The sequence below is a fragment of the Musca autumnalis genome, unplaced genomic scaffold, assembly GCF_047663935.1.
Source record: "Musca autumnalis isolate F117 unplaced genomic scaffold, ASM4766393v1 scaffold_1, whole genome shotgun sequence".
Classification (NCBI taxonomy): Eukaryota; Metazoa; Arthropoda; class Insecta; order Diptera; family Muscidae; genus Musca; species Musca autumnalis.
Window position 1 is genome coordinate 273,587,028 of NW_027411644.1, and position 14,963 is coordinate 273,601,990.

Here is a 14,963-nt window from a genome sequence, read left to right on the forward strand (position 1 = left end):
TCGGACCGACTGTGGAAGTTGGTTCCTATAATATTGAGGTAGTAAAAGACTTCGTCTACCTCGGCACCTCCGTCAACACAACATACGACATCAGTTGTGAAATAAAAAGAAGAATTGTATTGGCCAACAGATGCTACTTTGGATTAAGTAAGCAGTTTAAAAACAAAGCCACATCTCGTCAAACAAAAATAACGCTCTACAAAACACTGATACTACCCGTGCTGATGTATGGCTCCGAAGCCTGGGTACTTGCGCAAGCAGACATGGCAGTGCTTGGTGTGTTTGAGAGAAAAATTCTTCGAAAGATCTACGGACCAATCTGCGTTGACGGTGAATATCGACGTCGCATGAACCACGAGCTGTATCTGCTATACAACGACATCAATATTGTTAAACGTATCGAGAAGCAGCGATTGCGTTGGCTAGGCCATATCAAAAGAATGAGCGATGATGAACCCGCTAAAAAGGCGTATGAATACATGCCACATGGCGGTGCACGCAGAATTGGCAGGCCAAGGAATAGATGGCGCAAACAAGTGGATGATGAGATGAAAAGGCGCGGTATTCCAGAGTGCAAAGCAACAAATAGAGAGGAATGGAGATCTCTTCTTAGTTCGGCCTATAGAACAAATGTTCTGTAATGGGCCAGCTAAGTAAGTAAGTAAGAATTTAATTCCGTTATTATTTGATTTCAATCACTGACTTGAAAAAATTACTTTTTGCCTCAAAAACCTGCCATTGGCCCCATTGTGCAATGCAAAGATGCCATGAAATCACGTCATCGCATGGAATCCCTTTCTTCAAATTTTGCTGCGTCCCTATTGCGTGTAGCTGTGTAATGTTATCACATGCAGCGTATGAAGAATTTGTTTTTAAATATGGTTTTCATACGCTCTGGTATACTAGAAAACGAGTGACGTTTGCATTCAAAATCAAGGAGAAAGTAGAACTTTTGCTTGGAAAAGAAATTGTAACTGAAGTAGTCCTCAACAAATTGAATTTCTAGCCAAAGTTGGACATAAAATACGAACACTGCTCTTTATTGTGTATGATAAAGAACACCGAGTATGAGAGATTAATGAGATTCTGTTCGGTGCTGTGGAGTGTCATTACCGCCGAAATTAACATCATCGATGATATTTCCACTTGACTTTTTTGATAGTTCGGAAATTTGGCTTTGCGAAATAAAATTTTTAAACTTAACTGAAGGAAAGACATATGTATTTATTTATCTCAAAATTCATGTCTATGTATTTGGATTTTGCAAAATCTACTACTTATTTGCAGTAATTATACTATAAATTGTTTTTCGTAATTCATGTCGTGAAATATTTGTCGTAGACCCCACATGTGGTATACCAAAATTCATATCTCGACGAGATAAAGCGATTTCGAGATGTGTGTTCGTATGTTCGTCCCTTAAAAATTATAATCAAACTCCAGGCCGCAATTATGGGCCGATCCCCGAAACTCACGAAATTTTGTATGGAGGCCGGGTTCAGACTAGGGTGTCCAAAAAACCGGTTTTTCCAAACAAAACGGTTTTCGGTTAACCGAAATTTTCAATTTTTTCAAAAACCGGTTTTCGGTTTTCAGCATTTGCCAAAACCGGTTAACCGGTTTAAACCGGTTTTGTTAAATAGGTACAAAATTGCTTATAACACTGTGACACAAAATGGAACTCAAAGTCTGGGGGGTGGAAAATTTCTTTTGGGGATGAAAGCCCTTGATGAATATATTAAGAACCCAAAAGGAAATTTTCGCCATAGGTCAAGTTTCTGAGATATCGCGCGATGAAGTTTTTGATTTTTTCCCTATAATACTTGGGAAAATAGCTCCATATCTCTGTTTGGCGTTGCTGTAGCCTCGTTTTGAGGTGACATGTCTTCAGTGTAATCGATTGGCGAATCTTTTTGTAGAACATTTCATTCTTCTAACTCAATGCCTTTCATGTCCTTTTCGTCCTTTATTTCTTGAACCGTAGTGAAAGTACCACAAGATGAGATTTTTCAGCATCCAAATATTCTACAAAAATTTTGCTCAGAAGGTTTTAGGTACGGTTCTCTTTGACGACTAATCCATTTTATCCCGTTTTAATTGTCATTTTTGACATTTATTCGGACTTGGTTCAGAATTAAACTATGTTTTGTTTTTCTGTATATTCGTTATTTGTTATGTATAGGAATGTAGACATAGCAATTGGTTATTGTTTATGTAGACATCTGGAGTGCTTCTGAAATATTTACGACAATGGTAAACCGTACAAATATAAAATTGTCTACTAAAAGGATAAAGTTTACATTTCATTAAATCCGGATTCTTCGTATCGATTTGCAAACCTCAAGTTATCGTGAAATGCCTGAATCCAACATTCATTTTGTTACCGTTACCCTTTATAACCTGACATTCGTCTAAAGATTGTGTTAATTATGCACAGATTTCCCCTAGTAAGGCTGATCATAGTGGACATTCGGCGATCTGTTTAATAATTACTATGTTGGACTGAACATTGGTTTTAAATTGTAGCTACTACAGCTCTAGTTGCTAGTTCACTGTACTAGTTCCAAAACGTGTGAATAACGTCATACAAACTGCCATGTGATATTACGTATACGCAGTTTTCACATAAAAACGATGTGGCCTATTGGAACTGCGCAGTGAACTAGATCGTTCAGTTGAACTAGATTGGCACAACTTCACATTTTAAACAAAAAATATTTCAAATTTAAAGGTTAATAGTTTTAATTTTGTGTAGTGTAACCATAATCACGCTAGAGGTCGCAGTTATAGTTTAATACAGACAAATGTTTGCACGAGGTAAAAGTTTTGGTCAAGGATAGTGCCAATAACTTTTTGATAATGATCGATTAGTATTTAGCGTGTGAAATTGACCATAACTTTTGTGGGAAAAATATCCAAATTTAATATTTGGTTTGATTTAAAACTTTGGTGTGCCTATTCTGACATGTTACGGAAACGAAATTCGAAAACCAACTCTTGACCTCTAACTTGATGCAAATTATATCAATGAAGCAGTTGAATAACGGAACTACTGTCTACATATAAGAGGGCTGTTCCTTTATAATTTTAGTTTGTTTGTAAAGAAATACATTTACCTTCCACGCAACAAAATGTCATAATCATAATAGAAAATATTTGATTTCTAGAATAGAAGGGGGACAAATGAGTCGTCTTTGGAAATAAAAAGCTTCAATTTGAAATTCACAAAGGCAATTTTGCAATCATGGATGTATAAATAGGAGCTCCAAATGGCGAAAAATGTCTAGCAACAACATCTAATATGCCTAAGCATGTTATCCTAACCACTTAACGAAACGATCGTCGCATGTATTCAATGTATTCCCCCTAGGCCATATAGCTAGATTAATTAAATTGATTAAAAACCTCACAAATAATGGCCTTCGCCCTAAAAAGGCAAAACATAAAAATAATAGAAAATAGTTTTGAAATCATGTTAGTTTTTATACCCTGCACCACTATGTGGAAAGGGTATTATAAGTTTGTTTTGGTAAAAATTCATGTAACACCGCGAAATATTCGTCGGAGACCCCCAATGTGGTATACCAATCTTCATATCTCGGCGAGATAAAGCGATTTTGAGATGTGTGTCCGTCCGTCCGTCCGTGTGTCCGTCTGTCCATTATAAATTGTAATCAAACTCCAGGCCGCAATTATGGACCGATCGTCACGAAATTTGGTATGGAGGTCGGCTTCACATCAGAATAGATCGCTATTTTAATTGGTGATGATCGTGAAATATTTAGCGGGTGAAATGGACCAAAAACATAATTTTTATCCGATTTTGCAGCTGCTCTGTAGGTCGCAATAATAGTCCGATCGGCTCGAAATTTTAAATAAGGTAAGAATATATGACAAAGAGGAAGGTTGCAATTTGAGATGGCGATCAGATAATATTTAGAGGGTTAAATGGACCATAACTTTTGTGTGAAAATTTTTAATAAACAGCTTATATCTTTGTTCCTGAAAGTCACCTTCCCCACTCGTGAGTTATGTTTGGAAGACGATCTCTTGACCTTTCAATTGATGTCAATTATGTTGATGTACATGATCAGATAACAGAGTTACAGCCTAATATATCCAGTTTTTTGTTTGTAGTGTAATCATAAACCCGCTAGAGGTCGCAATTATAGCTCAATAGTCACGAAATTTTGAACGAAGTAAGAGTTTAGGTTGAAGAAAGTGCCTATAATTTTGCATGATTATCTGATATTATTTAGCGGTTGACTTAGGCCATTACTTTTGTATGAAAAATGTACAAATTTTATTTTTGGTCCATATTTTCATTCCTGGAGGGCATAACCGGCAATGTAGCCTACATATGGAATAATAACTACTGACCTTTTCCCTGATGCAAATTGCAATAATGTGTCTGCTAGATAACGCACCTACTGCCTGATATACAGGGTGTTTTTTTAAGCTAGATAGAACTTTAAATTGTAAAAAGTAACACAAAAAATTAAATTTTGATGAAACTTTTTTTTATTTGTTTCAGTATACTGTGACAAATCATCATGAATAGACTCACGCTTGAACAACGCTACGAAATTATCCAAATTTACTTTGAAAATCAGTCGTCGATTCGCGCAACTTATAGACGACTTCGTCATTTGTATGGAGTACATAATCGTCCATCTGAACAAGCCATTCGGGTTTGTTAATAAGCAAAATTGCCGCATATGGAGTGAGACCAATCCACAAGAGACCCTACAGACTCCATTACATCCAGAAAAATGCACCGTATGGTGCGGTTTTCACGCTGGTGGCATCTTCGGACCTTATTTCTTCAAAAATGAGGCCGGAGCTCGGGTTACGGTCAATGGAGATCGTTACCGCACCATGATCAATGATTTGTTGTTTGAAAATATGGATGACATTGATCCGGAGGAGATGTGGTTTCAACAGGATGGCGCTACGTGCCATACGGCGAACGCAACCATAGACTTATTGAAATCAAAATTTGGCGATAAGTTGATTTCGAGAAGTGGACCTGTCAATTGGCCTCCAAGGTCGTGCGATTTGACACCTCTCGATTATTTCCTGTGGGGCTACGTGAAGTCACTGGTTTATGCTGATAAACCAGCAACAATTGATGCCTTGGAGGCCAGCATTGTTTGTGTTATTCGTGACATACGGCCAGCAGTGCTCGAAAAAGTGGCAAAAAATTGGGCGTCCAGAATGCACTTCGTCAAGAACAGCCGCGATGCCCATATGCCCGAAATCATTTTCAAATGTTAATGTCACGTATTGATCTTTCGAATAAAAAAACTTTTTGATTACAATTTAATTTTTTGTGTTATTTTTTACAATTTCAACTTCTATCGGGCTTAAAAAAACACCCTTTATAATGTGTTTTGTGTAGAGAACCACAATTTCCTCCCATGCTACAAATTGTCTCTATCATGACAGAGAAATTTTCAGTTCAGTTGTCAAATTGGATTTTTATAAAAATATTGCAACATGGGCCACCTATTTTATACCTCAGGATTTAAGGTAAAAGGGATACAAACAAAATACGACCAAAGATGTGTCTCATCGCAATATTGGTTTTAGACCCCAAGTATACATATTTGGACGAAATTAGTTTCAGACAATTTGGAGTCTATTTAGCGCTGTCCGTTCATCTGTCTCTCTTAATGTCTAGCTGGCTGGTGCGCACGATAACTCTCGAATGGATCTACCGATTAGAAACAAATTTTATAAAACGAAACATTTTGCCTAAACTTTGTTTAAGTTCGAATGTAGGCTATGTCGGTCCGCACCTCCCCCAAAAAAGTTCAAAATTGTTTTCGAAAAATTGTGTGAACGATATCTGGCAAAGTGTGCAATCGATTTGCTCCAAACTTTCCATATATTATTATTCCTTCCAGATATAGATCGGATAATACTATATCGGTCCTTAGAATACCTCCCACACAAAATTCGGAAAAGGGAAATTTAAAGCTGGGTACACATTGTCAGTTTTGAATGACAGCTTTGTTGGTGCTTGCTAGTGTGGCCGTTCATTTTTGTCATTCATCATGCAACCACAAAATGTTTTGTGGTTGCTGGACGGTTGGACAGTTGGACAGTTATCGATAACTGCGAAATATCGACATTCAAAACTGACAATGTGTACTGCTCTTAAGAGTCCTCTAGAATCGTTTTGAATTTTTTTCAGCAGATTGTACTTGCGCTGCAAATCCGCAAGTTAAGGGGATTTTCTCATTGGTCGAAACTTTACACATCGTATTATTTCATCCAGTCATGTGTCAGGTCGGAATATGGACTATATCGGTCCGTCCTTCGAGTACCTCCCACACACAATTTGGGAAAAGTGCAGTTTGAGGACCCGTATCGGATCTATTTGCTTATTATGTTCTTTTTTTTTGAAGAAGTTTCTTTTTACGGTCCGTATTCTGGTCCCTTTCCCGGGGTGAGTCATACTTCCTGAGATAATCGCCCGCTCCAACTAAAATTACAAATCTGAAAAAATAATTCTCAAATATTTCCAAAACTTAGAATTTAGCTTACAAAAATGCATTTGGTATAGCTCCATATTACGATACTTACAGATTCCACGTATTTTGAAGCAAACTCGTGTTACAAAATAAATATATTTTTAGAGGCTGAAGGTATATCACCGTTAGCGCAGCTGAATTATACTATCTTCTTTGGTGTGTAATTGAACATGAGGGGGTAACACTGTGTGTAATTTTTTGAGTCATGTTTTATTAACCATATTCTGACTCCACAGTGTGATAGAACACCAAAAATGAGAAGACACATGTCTCGCCGTTTTTCCCTATCTCATCAACTTTCGCGGTTAAAGGGCTCCAATGGTTTGAGGCTTTGATGTAAAAAGGGTCATTTAGTCAGGACTATATCTTCCAAACCGTTAGGAAATTTGAATGTATCTCAGAGGGAAAGTTGTTGCTCTTATCTTAAAGTACAAAAATTGTGAACGCATATAACCAATCAAACTTCACCTGCAAGGTCAAAATCGCCATGGTCAAATTTCTTTTAAAATTTTTTCTCAAGTTTGGTTTACAGCTTTCAAACCGATAAAATTTGAAGCAAACAACCAACTACAAAAATGTACCTCAGATCTCAGTAAACATCTTCCTAGAATATACGAACTCTGTAGAAATGGATCTTAATGGTTAAAATAGCAAAACAATTGCGATATTTATCCTCTTTTCTCGGCTTCTGCTCCATAGATATTAAACCGTTGAAAATTCAAGAAAACAATCAACCACAATAGTGTAGCAAAGGCTTCAATAAAAAACTTTCTGGAATATGTGAAATGTCTATGAACGGTTCTTTATGGTAAAAATAGCAAAAATCTTTTGAAAATATCCAATTTTTATACTTTTTCTCCGACTCTGGTCCAAAGATACGCAACCGCCCAAAAATTAAGTTGACTACAAAAATGTACCTTAGATTTCAACAAACAAGTTTCTAGAACAAATGAAGATTCTAGGAACAATTCTTCAAGCTCAAAATTCGATTATTTTAGATCATTCTTTCCTGTTCAGGTCCGTAAATAACAAACCTTTCAAATTTCCTTGAGTTTTTAACAGTTTGTTATTTCCAAACCTGAGCAGGGGGAATGTTAAAAAATTTAATTGTTCACGAATTTCAGCCCTAAGAATCATTCCTAGAATCTTCATATGTTCTAAAGAGTTGTTAATTGAAATCTTAGGTACATTTTTGTGGTTGAAGGTATCCTTAATTTTTGGGCGGTTGCGTATCTTTGGACCAGAGTCGGAGAAAAAAGTATAAAACTTGGATATTTTCAAAAGATTTTTGCTATTTTTACCATTAAGAACCGTTCATAGACATTTCACATATTCCAGAAAGTTGTTTATTGCAACTTTTGCTACACTATTGTGGTTGATTGTTTTCTTGAATTTTGAACGGTTAATATCTATGGAGCAGAATCCTAGAAAAGAGGATAAAAATCGCAATTGTTTTGCTATTTTGACCATTAAGATCCATTTCTACAGAGTTCGTATATTCTAGAAAGATGTTTACTGAGATCTGAGGTACATTTCTGTATTTGGTTGTTTGCTCCCAACTTGATCAGTTTGAAAGCTGTAAACCAAACTTGAGAAAAAATTTTAAAAGAAATTTGACCATGGCGATTTTGACCTTGCAGATGAAGTTTGATTGGTTATATGTGTTCACAATTTTTGTACTTTAAGATAAGAGCAACAACTTTCCCTCTGAGATACATTCAAATTTCCTAACGGTTTGGAAGATATAGTCCTGACTAAATGACCCTTTTTACATCAAAGCCTCAAACCTTTGGAGGCCTATAACCGCGAAAGTTGATGAGATAGGGAAAAACGGCGAGACATGTGTCTTCTCATTTTTGGTGTTCTATCACACTGCGGTGTCAGAATATGGTTAATAATTTTCGTGTTGCACAGTGTAATCAATGTGAATTTTCCAATTTCGAATATTTTTTAGAAATGTATAATTTATATATTTTCCGCAAACATCCAAGTAAGGACATTTGATGGGAATCGAACCCGGACATTCAGTGTGCAAGGCGGTTGCACATAGCTAATTTCTACAGGTTGTGGTGTAGGGTATCACATGGTCGGTCCCGTCCGACTATAGCCTTTGCTTACTTGTTTTTTTTTTAGTTTTAGTTTTTTTTTTAAATTGTTGCAAATTACAATGCTGTACGGGTTTTTTAAGTTTTTACGCTACGTTTTAAGTTTTTATGTTTATGTTTTTTTCTGTCCATTATGAAATAATGGAAATATGCATAACGTGTACAAATGTTCCCACAACATCCTCGAAGGAACAAGGGAGACTTCGCAATCATATAAATAAATTCCGTGGAGAGCTAGTGCCCAGGGCAAGTGGTTGTAGCCCTCTTTTACTTGGACAGTATTTATGTTAAAAATTGTCATTGTATACCCAATATCCCAACAATTCAAAAAAATTCATTAGCAGTCCTAATTCTCTTCATACAAATAACACTGTGCAGCAGCATTTTTGGGGGGGTGGAAAATTCCTTTTGGATATAAAAGTCCTTGGTGAGTATATTAAGAACCCATAAGGAAATTTTTACCATAGGTCAAGTTTTTAAAATATCGCGTGATTAATTTTTTGATTTTTCCCCTATAAGACTTGGGAAAATAGATTCATATCTCTCTTTGGCGTTATTGTAGCTTCGTTTTGAGAATACATATCTTCAGTCCAATCGATTGGCAAATACTTTTGTAGAATATTTCATTCTTCTAACTCAATTCCTTTCATATCCTTTTCGTCCTTTTTTCTTGAACCGTAGTAGGAGTACCACAAGATGAGATTTTTCAACCTCCAAATATTCTACAAAAATGTTTCTCAGAAGATTTTAGGTACGATTCTCTTTGGCAACTAATCAATATTGAACCGTTTTCATTGTCCTTTTAGATGTTCACTCCGTCTTGGTTCAGAAAATAAACTATTTTTGGTTCAGAAATAAAATTAGCTAGTCGCAGTGCTAGAACAAAAAACCCGTTTTATTGAACCGATTTGAAGGAAATATATCGCTAGGCGCAAATATGAAGAAAAAATCCTTTTGGCGATGAAAGTCGAAAAAGATTATATTTCGAACCCGGAGGGAGAGTTATGCCGTAGGTCAAACTTCTGAGTTATAGCGAAATGAATTGTTTCCAGACGAACTTTACATGCCTGACAAAAAACGAAACTAACAAAAATTTGATCACGCCATAACTCAGAAGTTGACCTACGGCATAACTGTCTTTCCGGGTTCGACATATAATCTTTATCGACTTTCATCGCCAAACGGAATTTTTCGCCCCCCAGCCTTCGATCTTCATATTTGCGCCTAGCGATATATTTCCTTCAAATCGGTTCAATAAAAACGGGTTTTTTGTTCTAGCACTGCAACTAGCAAAGTTCTAGTCATCGAATTAATTTCATTTGATTGACAACTCTATAAGCTTTGTAATGGTATGCATATAAGCTTAATCGGTTATTAAAACCGGTTTAAAAAATCGGTTTTAATGTTGGAATATCCGGTTCAAAAATTGAGATAACCGAATCTGTTCCCCATGAAAATTGGTTATGAACGTGTTCTTCATTACAGGAGCTTTTTTGTGTCTAAGACACCACTTTTGTAGAGAAGTTTTACATGGCTGAAATACTCAGGAAATGTCCCCATCCTTACTGAGGGGTATTTTGCCAACGTTGAAAAGTCTTTTGATGTTGCATGGCCGGGGAATTGAACCCAAGACCTTAGGCGTGCAAGGCGGGTGTGCATACCAGTGGACCACGGTGGACATTATACATATGTTTGCTTATTACTTCATCCGCAAATTCTTTGAATCTACGTAAAGTAGTGGTAGTGTTCGGAATACATTGTACATGGCGTGCTAAGTGCGTAATCCAATTTATTGTTCAATTATTTCAGTTATTTTAAAAATTAAAATATTAATAAAAATATGCTGTTTATTTCAAAGAAGGTACGGACGCTCTTCAATAAAGACAGGCTTGCAGAATTAATATAAAATGAAAAATATGATGGTAACATACATTTCTTTGTGGTTTTTGACATTTACTACTTTTTATACGTTTTATACGGGTATATGACGTTTTCGACGTTTACAAGTTTCTTACGGTCGAAAAACCTAAAAAAATCGTCATAGAGACCATTTCTGACTGGATCTATCCTCATTGTTATTAACGTGTTCATCATTACATGAGCTATTTGTGGTAAATACTTCACAAGCACCCCAGATGTCTACGTAAGCAAAAAACCAATTGGTAAGTCTACATACCAATAAATAACCAATATCGAATATACAGAAAAACCAAACATAGTTTATTTCTGAACCAAGACCGAGTGAACATCTAAAAGGACAATGAAAACGGGACAATATTGATTAGTTGCCAAAGAGAACCGTACCTAAAATCTTCTGAGAAACATTTTTGTAGAATATTTGGATGTTGAAAAATCTTGTGGTACTTCTACTACGGATCAAGAAATAAAGGACGAAAAAGATATGAAAGGAATTGAGTTAGAAGAATAAAATATTCTACAAAAAGAGTTTCCAATCGATTTGACTGAAGACATGTATTCTCAAAACGAAGCTACAATAACGCCAAAGAGAGATATGAATCTATTTTCCCAAGTCTTATAGGGGGAAATCAAAAAATTCATCACGCGATATCTCAGAAACTTGACCTATGGCGAAAATTTACTTTTGGGTTCTTAATATACTCACCAAGGACTTTGAGTTCCATTTAGTGTCACAGTGTAATTGATGTGTTATTAATCAACTGAAATAACTTCCTTAAGTAAAGACAAATACATACTTACCTTCACATATACGGGTTTAAATATAGCTCCTCAGCTCATTTTTACTGCCGTAATTTTAATGGGACAACTATCCAAGACAATGAATTCCAATTTCCACTCAAAATAGTTATGTTGATATGCATTCACACATACAACATTTACATAATCATCCATTGTTTATAATAACGGTGGTATAATTGCAACAAGTGCCATTAATCACTCTCTGTACTCACTTTACTTTCATTCTTTATTCCAGGCGCTGAAATTAAGTGTTTCATTATGTAGTAGTTGATGTCTCATGGATGACGAAGATATGATGGTACTTGAACTTTTTGTGTACATATGGTGACATACATGCAGGATATACAAATGAGCATATAAAGATAGTTTCTTTATATGACGACAATGAATAAAGTTTAGTTAAAGTATGCAAATCTTTAATACAACAAATTACTAGCAAACACGGGCACACTGTGACTTTCTTTACATTTAGGTGGCCAAAATTTAAGAAAATTGTGTTCGCCGATCTTCATGATTATTTATGATATAATACTCAAGAGTATATGTAATTTAAAAATGTTGCGAAAAACAAGTGGAAAATTCTGCTAAATTGTCGCTGTTGTAAACATTTTCCTACCGAAACTACGTATTATATTATTATTAATTCTTGATAATTAATAGATTTTTAGAGTAACAAGTAAGTTATGTGGCATTATAATATATATAATAATATAATTGTTCCACAAACATCCCAGATGGGACAAGGGAGACTTCTCTCATATCAATGAGTGCACGCCGATTCATATTGGCTCAACGATACGGGACCTACTTTTTATTGCCGAGTCCGAACGGCGTGTCTTACGACACCACTTGTAGAGAAGTTTTTCATGGCTTAAATACTCAGGAAATGTCGCCAGCATTACTGAGGGGGAATTTTGCCACCGTTGAAATTTTGATGTTGCTTGGCCTGGGATTCGAACCGCAGACCTTCTGAGTGCAAGGCGGACGTGCTAACCATTGCACCACGGTGGCCCCCCATTATAATATATAGTTGATAAAAAATTGTGTTGGTGAAAAATCTCTAAAAACAAGGGGTAAAATCAATAAACAAAATATAAAATGGAGTGCGTAAAAAGGGTACACCAAGGTACATAGATCTGAGTTATTTTGCTAAAAACAATGCCCGAGGAACTTTGTATCTAAATACAAAAAAATTGGCTGCAACTACTTACCTCTTTCGGTATTACAGACAGATTATAATGACTATTGCAAGAAGTGTAATTTTTGAAGTTTGTCTAGAAAACAAAACTAGTGTCGGAAAATGTGCCTTACTAAGTTATATAACAAATCTGATTGGAAAGGACGTTGACTACTTACTATTTGTATGCAAGTCAAGCTTAATGTCATATTTGTTGTTTTCAAATTAAAAAAAAAAAAAAAAACAAGTTTAAAGTGGGATGTAGTTAAAATTGATTACTTTAGGGGATAACAGAAAAGACTAGTTTCGTCCAACGCCACTTGAACTCATCAGTTCTCTTAGTTCTTTGTAATGAAACAAAGAACCCTTCCCCATGTTTATGACGACTCGAGTTCAAGAATAAGTGTGACTGACTGATGATTATGTGCATTCTCTGCAATGTGGAGACACATGACAGTGGGAGTAGTTAATTTGGTTTACATATGCGGCTACGAGAGTTTTTTGGTGTTTCGGTTGAATTCACATTTAAACGAATTCATCAGTCACACTTATTCTTAAGCTCGAGTCGTCATAAAATTGGGGAAGAGTTCTTTGCTGCAATGCAAAGAACTAAGAGAACTGATGAGTCCAAGTGGCGTTGGACGAAATTAGTCTTCTCTGCCATCCCCTAAAGTAATCAATTTTAACTACATCCCACTTTAAAGTTGTTGTTTTTAAATTTGAAAACAACAAATATGAGATTACGCTTGACTTACATACAAATAGTAAGTAAAACACACATCTCAACAAAACTGCCAAAGTGGACGTTGACTAAGCAAAATTTATAAACTTTTTGACAGAGCTGTAGAAAGTCCTGCAATGGGGTTCAAGGAATTGTCTCTCAGCACAAAACTATTCCAAATGCCAATATAGTCGATAAATATAAATATATTCGAAATGCCAACATAGTCCATAAATTATACCAAGCCTCCCCTCAAAAAGTGTAAATCTCGTTAAGTTATGTGTTCAGACCAAGTGGTAGCACTGGTTAACACGACTCATAGTGGTGCCGCTTCCTTGTAAACGTGGACAAAAATAGAAGAAGTTGACCTAGGATGATGATATTTTGTACTAGTACTTATGAGGCCATAGGAATGAAAAATACCAAATTTGGTTCATATAGGTTCAGATTTGGATATATCCGCCATATATATCTTTCCCCGATATTGCTATTACTCGGTCAATTTTAAGACAATAGTGTTCAAATTAAATATCTGATATTTTTTAATGCACCTAATCAGTTTTACCGATTTAAAAAAAAAATCGGTTCAGATTTGGATATAGCCCTCATACATATCATTCCTTGATATTGTTATTACTAGGTCAATTTTAAGAGAGTAGCAATCAAATTAAATATCTGATACTTTCTTAGGCCCCTAAACAGTCTTACCAAATTTGACAAAAATCGGTTCAGATTTGGATGTAGTCACTGTATATAATGGTACTTTTGTTTTTAATATTCCCTCTTTATCAACCTGCCTGGAGTTGCCACATTGTTGGTTTAAATTTTGAATAAAATTAATTGAAACTAGAGTCGTGTTTGGGTTCCACCGTGGTACAATGGTATACACACCCGCCTTGTTCATGCGTTCGATTCCCAGGCCAGGCAACGTCAAATTTTCAACGGTGGCAAAATTGGCGTATTTTCCTGATTATTACAGCCATTTAAATTTCTCTACAAGTGGTGTCTTAAAACACGCCGTTCGGACTCGGTAATAAACAGTAGGTCCCATATCATTGAGTTAATATGAATCCGGGGTTCACTCATTTATATGAGAGAAGTCTCCCTTGTCCCATCTGTAGTGGGTTTCTCAAACTCATTTTTTAAGTCACCAACAAAAATCGGTAACTTTAAAACGCAAAATTATGAATGAAACGTTCAAATGAAAGTTGACAACACTATTGCTATCGGTAGAACTTTACGACTACTTTTTATTGGTCGTTAACTTACCAAATAATATCGTTAATTACCGAAATTAATTACCAAAAATGTGTTAGAGAATCGCACTACTGGGATGATTGTGGAACAATTATATTGTTATAGTCATGTTTACACTAACGGTTTTCTATCTCGATTTATTTAACGTGAAATTTCTGAAAACACATGCCAACTAAATCAAGATAGATGCATTATTATGACAATGTAATTTTTTTAAGGTCAATGGCCACTCTGTAATTCCCAACTCAAAAATTATAATAAGGTTGAATTTATCCTCCTTCTATCAAAATAGTGGCATTACCTATCGGCAAAATTATTTAAGTTAGCTTGATTAATTAAATTATTTAATTGAAAAAAATATTTAAGATTCGAGCTTTTTTAAGTGTTTTTGAGAACGTATTAACAAATATAACAGGAGGCAGTCAAATAAGGTGAATTGGAAAACT